Genomic DNA, 7,972 nt, shown 5'->3' on the forward strand with positions numbered 1-7,972 from the left:
AAATTTTTCGTTGTCACATTTGTTGTTTATGCCGCGTTTTCTTTGCTCATTGACAACGAAAATTTGAGTCGTCCACCACATATATTAACAACGAAGTGGTAGTTGTTGCCAATATATGTATTGGCAACAATAATTATTTTGTTGCCTTTATATGCATTAACAACGAGTAATTAGTCGTTGCCTATATAAGTATTGGCAATGACAATTGTCTCGTTGCCTATACATGCATTGACAACTAAAATTGAGTCGTTGTCCGTATAAGTATTGACAACAAAATATAAGTCATTGCCATATATGTATTTCTAATTAAATATTTTTTGTCAATAATATTTTGTTAATCAAAATTTTTTTGTTCCTAATACTTATTTTAATTTTTTTTTAAAATTTAATTCTTTAAAATTTTCTATAATATATTATAATATTTTTAAACTGCAAAAGATAGTGAACCTCAAACAATCATCAAATAACGTTCACATACGAGTACATTTTAAAGTTTACTCCATAATAAGAAAAAGTTTATCACTATCACTTAATTAAAATGTTCTACCACACTTCAATCTGATTACATGCTTAATCTCAAAAATCTGCTCCAAAGTTATCACCTCCACAAAATAGTCCAAAATAGCTAAGGCACTCCACTAATTCTTGTACCTGCATAATGAAAGATCTTCAATCATTAGAACTTACATCCACAAAAGGGCAAATCACATAGGAAAGAACCAGTCTTCACTAAGATTAAAAAATGCACCCAAAATAATAAATTGGGGACATGTTAAGACCATGTAAATTGTATACACGATCTGAAAAGCTTGTGGAAATGCCATCTCTCTAAGTATAGACTATATGGAGTATAACAATTTCTCGATGCGTCAAAGTATAAACCCAATTTCTTGATGCTTAAGGCCTAATGAACTTTCAATCATCTTTTGTTTCAAAAGAGCTTCCACCTTACTTATCTTCAGTTTCAGAAAGAGAGTATTGTCGTGAGTCAGAAGCAAATCTTATATCTTGTTCAACCAGACCGGAATAATTACAGAGAAGACTTACAAATTACAGAACAAAGGGACACCTCTTGAGCCAGTTCACTAGTCCCTAAAAAATTCGGAACAAAGATGCTCAGCAACCAAAGAATTGTTACTCAAGAAAAGGATGGTACTACTCTGCAGACATACAATCTCCCCACCCTCCCAAGGAAAGGAAAAGGACAAAAGAATTCTACAATCTGACCACCTGATAATAATCCATACAAACAACATCCAACAGTCATGGTTCTTTTAAATAAGCCACATAATATATTGAATAAAAAGCCAAGGGCTGCAGGGCATAAAAAAATTGGCGCATCATGAATCCCATTAAGCTATCACATTCTTTGAACTATAATATCATAAAAACATCACCGACAACGAGAAAAAATGGAGGAATTCGATAATTAAATCCTCAATATTGAGAAACATTTACCTCTAATCTGAATGAGAATGTCCGGGAGAAGAATAATCTAGAATAATAATAAAGAAAAGTATTAGTAAAAGAGACCGCACTCAATAAATGCATATTGTGTGGTGAAAAGGCCATCACATAGATGAAAAAAAGAAGCAAAGGAATTATCATTTAAGTATATGAAATTAAAACTTGTGGACATCCAATACTTTCAATCAGGAAATCCTAATTATATATGTTGTACCTGTGTCAAGTTCTTTTGCAGCAATCCTAATCATCATCTATCTCATCATTTGACTCAAACAATTCAAATGAATGTCTACTCCCTTCATCAAACTCTTCTTCATCCACATTGCCTACATCTATCGACATCTCTCCTTTATTAAAAACTGCCTCAAATTCTGTGGGACCAATATCATCAGCCTCACCATGCAACTCCTATATCGTATATCTCTTATCCATCCCTTTCATGAATAAGTGTCTTCTCACTACTTCAAGAGGGAAGAATAAACGATTGACACAAGAGCGACAAGGGCAACGAATTCTATTAGATCCATCAGCTACTTGCATCGCAAAATCTAAAAAAGTAGTCACGCCTTTTACGTAATCATCACAAAATTTATCATTCAACTTGATCCATGCTTCATCCATCTACACTTGTAAGTACATGCATCAATCAAATAGTAAAAAGGCACTTAAAAAATAAGAAGATTCCAAAATTATATAAAACAGAGACTATAAAAATTAAATGGATCATAGCAATCAAAAATTCCAACTGCTAAAGAACATTTAGGGGAAATTTTTTTATATAAAAAAGTATGATAAGGGTACTCAGTAAGAAAGATTGAACAGACATATAGAATTAAAAAAAAAAATACTAATTGAACCTTGTAAGTTAAGAACATTTAGGGGAAGTTAGAATAGCCGCTTGATGGTTACACAATCAATCAATTACGATGTATAAACTTAAAAGAGCATGACATAAGGACTATTTGAGCACCAAGTGAGCCATTCAGATTCACTGACTTCTTGAAAGCTATGAAACTAGGAGTGAAGAATCGCTAAGGCCAATCGTTCCCTAGTCTCTTCTATAGCCTATTGATATTCTAGTTGGAATATTCTTTGTATTATATACACATATAGGAATCAGAGGTAAGATTGTCTAAGTCTAGTCAACAATCATTCCTTTAGTTCCATATGACTTACCCGAAAATCTATAAAACCCTGACTATGGTTGGCATAATTAGACAGATGAGAATAGAAACGAAAAGCGATCAAAAGAAAAATCCACGGTAAACCCATTAAATTATATACAAATATAGGAATCAGAGGTAAGATTGTCTAAGTCTAGTCAACAATCATTCCTTTAGTTCCATATGACTTACCCAAAAATCTATCAAACCCTAGCTATGGTCGGTATAATCAGACAGATGAGAATAGAAACGAAAAGCGATCAAAAGAAAAATCCACGGTAAACCCATTAAGCTGTAACAATACACACCCAAAACCATCAACACAAAACAAGGTAGCCCGAAAGAAATAAATCATGGAAAACAGAGAGAAAGGGAACGAACTAAATGAGAATTGGGTCTCAGTTACCGCGTCCAATTAACTCTAGATGGGAGAAGGCGAGCAGAGAACCAAATAGCAGACACTCATCGTGAACCCTAAAGAGAAGGAGAGCCGAAGAACCACTGAGAGAGAAGCCGCTCAACAACGCGTGCCAATGGAAAAAAAATAAAGCGCCCTTAATTTTAAGAAGGGTTTTTTTTAAGACCCCACCTGCGAAAAAATGATTATTTAATATAATCACATTATTTATAAAAAAAGCTTTTTTTATGCAATGAGATTTTTTTATTCTTGATTTTTTTTAAAGGAATATATATTTAACCATGAAAGAAAGTCTGTGACGTAGAATGGGCCTTGGAAGAATTCCTTAAGAAGTTGGAACGCGTTCGGAACAAGCCAAATCGGAATCAGAATTGAAGTTGTTGTTTTTGAATTAAAGTTTCAGTTTTTCAACTTTGACCATTTGACTTTTGATCCACTAGTGTGTTTCCTCATTATAATATGTTTCCGAGGACTGATTTTGATGTCCTAAAATTAACCTGAGGGCCGGCTCCAGTTGAGATTTAAAAGGAGATCAAAAAGGCATCGTTTTGTAGTCCTGCGGAGTTAATTAAATTCCTACACGTTTTAATTAATTGTGTTTCCAATTCTATTTTAATTAGGAGTCCAATTAGAGTTTGATTGTTATTTTCCAGACTATGAATAGTCTAATAAACGTTTGTAAGTCATTATTATGCATATTACTAATAAAATTCTTGAGATTCTCTCAATTGTTCTAGGTGGATTCCAAGTTTCTTGATTTCGTCGTGAACGAATTCGAGTGTTACTAGCTTCCGCACTGCGTTAGTCTGGTTCAATGAGCTTAGAGGCCCACGAAGGAAAAGAAACAAGATTTCAGCTACAATGATTAGAGGAGGCAACTTGGACCGCAGTGGCCTTAAAATTGCTAATCACAACTAAATGCGTACCACCTGGCTCTTCAATCCCAATCGGCATCTTCTTCTTCTTAATTGGTGGTCTTGTTGGTGGCGCTGGCTATGGTCACAAGGTACACTTACCTCCGAAGGTATGCATCTTCATATGAGGGGGCATGTCACGACATTATCCCTTCATGCGAGAACTTAATTATAAGTCGATCATCATCCAATTTGTTCAGCTAGTTGTCCTCTATGCAGTGTGGGATCTGATTCAATTATGCATGTACCAATTACAATGGCAACAAGTTCATTGGTTCGTTGACTATAATTTAACTTTGGCAACAATTTTTTTGTTGCCAATAAGCATTTACAACAAAAAAATTTTCTCAATGGCAACAAAAATAAAATATTGTTGTAACTATTTATTATGTATTAGCAATAATTTTCTCTCATTGCCAAAAAGATAGATTACGGGTAACAATAATCAACAATTTGTTATGAATAGTTATCGTGTATTGGCAACACTTTTATTTCGTTGCCAATAGGTTTAATCATTGGCAACAAACACAGAAATTTGTTCTCTATAGTTATGTTGTATTGGCAACAATTATATTTCGTTGCCAATAATTGTAATCATTGGCAACGAAACAATATTTTACGTTTTTATTATTTTCGCGCCAAGCATTCGCGGGTGTGGCGCCACTTTCAATTGCAACAAAACTTGAAGTTTGTTGGCAATATAAAAACCAATAGCAACAACTTGTTTTGTTCGTTGCCTATGACATTGTATTGGCAACAAAAAACGTCTCGTTGCCTATAGTTTCGTTGCCAATAACCATTTTTCTTGTAGTGATATTTACCACTCGGTAGATGTGGAATAGGTTCTTAACAATTCAAAAATCTGATGAAGACCTATCTCAAGGGAATGTGATTGTTCATTGAAAATATCTTCCCAAACAAGAAGTTTTCTTATAGTGACTAAAATTAACTTGCATGTTAAGGACAATGCTCTCTTTCTTTCCTTCTCACTTTCGTGTATATATATATATATATATATTAAAAAAATGTCTTTTAACAAACAACCGAAAATCACACGAATTTTCTTAGCAAATAAAGCCCTGAAGGCGCCTAGACAGACTAGAGGAAATTTAGGAGGAGAATTCGCAGTGATTGAGGAGCGGACGACTAGAAATGATTCTCGAAGAAAAATATGTGAAATTCTAATGGAATTAATCCTCCAGTACTCTTTCCTTGTCAATCACCAGGAAACCTCCTTCTAAAAGTAGCCTAAGAGTGACACCAACATCATAGAGCCAATTATATTACGGAAGCACATAGGTCCAACATGACTAATTATCTTTATATTTATTTATTGTGGAATCTCAAGCATAACTCAAACATGATGATAAGGCATATGGGACCAACATATATAACGTGGAAGCACATGATTATAAACCTTTAGCATATTCCATACAAAGATGGATGAAGAAATTGGTCAACTGCCAAGTTATATATGTGGCTTCTAAGTAGCATCTTTTTTTTTTTTTTTTTTTACTTCATGACTTGGGATCGATGTTTCGTTGAAGAAGATATTGCTTCTTGGTTTTATCCATTTTTGGGTGAGAATAACAAGTCAATTTTCAAAAAGTCATTGTGCAATGATAGTGGGGTAATGCATGGCGGCCTTGGTAGAATTTGAATTTATTTTAGCGAATAGTGAGCTGTCTCTGGTCTATGTACGGGGAATACAACCTTATAAAAAGAGTGGTATACATATATATTCTAATAATAATTATAAAACATATTGACGTATTCCGCAAACACAATGATTTTAGAAGTGTAACACATCGCACCACAATTATTTATGTGGGGTTGGTTTTTTTATTTCAAATAAAACACCCCTAAATATTGTCTAGATTCTTCTTATTTAATTTTAGTCTATGAGATTAACTTTTGCTAATTGACTCGATCAAATTAATTATTGAATAGATTGATTGATTTTCAATGCTAATGTAAATGCTGTGGAAAAAAAAAATGAACTTAAAGCTGTTAAATATGCTATGAGGTGTTTGGTGAACTAAAAGTTAACGTTAGCAGAAAAGTTGTGGAGTAAAAGTATTATCTTAAATTTAAAAATAATTTTTCATAATTTTTAAATCATTTCATTTATAAATTTAAGCTAATAAATATAATTTATTATTAAAATGAATTATAAATTGTTTTTTATATCAAAACTGAAAATGTTAATTAGTAAAAGAAATAAAATAATAAAATATAATGTTGTAAATATTAATAATGTAAATATTTTTTAAAATAAACTTAATAAAGAAATGTTAAGCCAAACAAATGTTAAGTAAAAAATATTACAGTATAAATTGTTTTTTCAGGTAATGATAACATGCATGTGGGCCCAATCTTTATTAAAAAAATAAGTAATTATAATCATTATAATGGGACCCACAAAAAAATTTTGAAAAAAAATAATAAAATCACAAATCCCCTAGCATGGTGCCAGCGGATCCGTTGTCTGTTGCACCTCATTTGGTGCAGTGGAAGCCGAAAGCGGCTCGCTTTGACTTCCACTGTACCAAACAGGCGGTAGGATAGGGTGGATTTGGACGAGTTTATAAGGCCAAATTGGAAAATAATACGCTTGCTGTCATCAAGAAACTAAACTGTGTAGGTCAAGACTCAAAATTTCAAGATAAGGATAAATTTTGTGGTGTAAATTTAACACTTTTTGGTATGTAAATAAAATTTTTCTTATTGTAAATGTGGATTGCAACCCCCAAATCCCAAAAAAATTATAAAAAAACTTAATTTGGAGAGATTTGGGGAGTAATTACAGTTAAGTACAACCCCTTTTCCCTAAAAACATATGAATTTTGAGGTTGATCGTAAAAACATCTGAATTTTGAGGTTGATCACTTGTTAATAGGTTGAGTATGATTGACACAAAAATATAAAAAATGAATTAATTATTTTTGTACGAAAACTAAACCTCGGATGCTCCAGATTGTTCTAGATAGTTGGGTTAAATCTGCAGGCACTGTTGAAGATATGGATAGGAATCTGATGAAACCCTGAACTTTGGGTTGGAGTTCCTTCCAAACACAGGTAAGGTTAGAGAATCCGGGTTGAGAGTAATTCTCAGTTTTTGTGTATTGATTTCATAATGATCCTACTCACTTACAGACATGACTCTTATAATAAGTCATTCTCCTTAATTGGTGCCTACGAATCAATAACAATAAAGATGAAATAATAGATTAACACAAACCATGATAATGGCTGTGATTTATTGCTAGACATAAGTGAATTAAATACTAAACTTTAAGCACTCAATCATTGACTTCAAGGATCCCCTCATTAGCTCTTAATTTCTGAATTGTCTCCCCACAATTATGCTCGTCATTAATGTCAGTAACGTTGCCAATCCATTGCAGGGAACTAGGCCCTTCCTTTCCATGAATATCTGCACGAGCCTCCTTTAATTTGAGTCTTCTTGCTCAATTATAGACATTTTTCAGTCTCCTAGCTTGATCCTCATCAGAATCAAAAGACACTCGCTGAGTTTTTTTTTTTTTTTTTTTTGAAGCAGAGTTTGGGGAGGGATTAGGATTCGAACCCACGATCTAATGGGTGGATGATCCCTTACATACAAAGTGATTATTGTTCAACCAACAACTCACTTGCGCTGAGTTGTTGTTGCTGGACGTAGAGGATGATGTCGTGAGTATATGTAGTTATGATTTCAATCGTGACTACAATGCACCAAATGGCAATTCAATGCATAGTTGGTATTGGACCGAAAAGGTAATGATTTAAGCCCATTCAATTCGGATCCTTTAAGGCCCAAATTGTTTTTTATAAGCTTAGGCCCACAATCGGCCACTGTAGAGTTCCAAATTTACAATATCCAAATGTCATGATCCTTCATAATTATCATGCACTATTTTGAAGGCTCTTGTAACTTTTTTTTTTTATTTTCAATTATCTTTCTACAAATATTCATCAACAACCATAAATTCCAAAATGATATATACAAG

General features: G+C 33.2%; 1 long non-coding RNA gene across 2 annotated transcripts; it reads right to left on the reverse strand.

The window, feature by feature from the left end:
- Nucleotides 1-453: 453 nt before the first annotated feature.
- LOC119995795 lies at nucleotides 454-3,150 on the reverse strand. Of its 2 annotated transcripts, XR_005467728.1 has the most exons (4): nucleotides 3,037-3,150; nucleotides 1,459-1,495; nucleotides 1,048-1,092; nucleotides 454-651 (listed from the first exon to the last, which is right to left on the reverse strand). It is a non-coding gene; the product is annotated as an uncharacterized LOC119995795 (long non-coding RNA). The 2 variants fall into 2 exon arrangements; XR_005467727.1 differs by lacking the exon at nucleotides 1,048-1,092.
- Nucleotides 3,151-7,972: the final 4,822 nt, after the last annotated feature.

This window comes from Tripterygium wilfordii, chromosome 4 (assembly GCF_013401445.1).
Source record: "Tripterygium wilfordii isolate XIE 37 chromosome 4, ASM1340144v1, whole genome shotgun sequence".
In the NCBI taxonomy this organism is placed as follows: Eukaryota; Viridiplantae; Streptophyta; class Magnoliopsida; order Celastrales; family Celastraceae; genus Tripterygium; species Tripterygium wilfordii.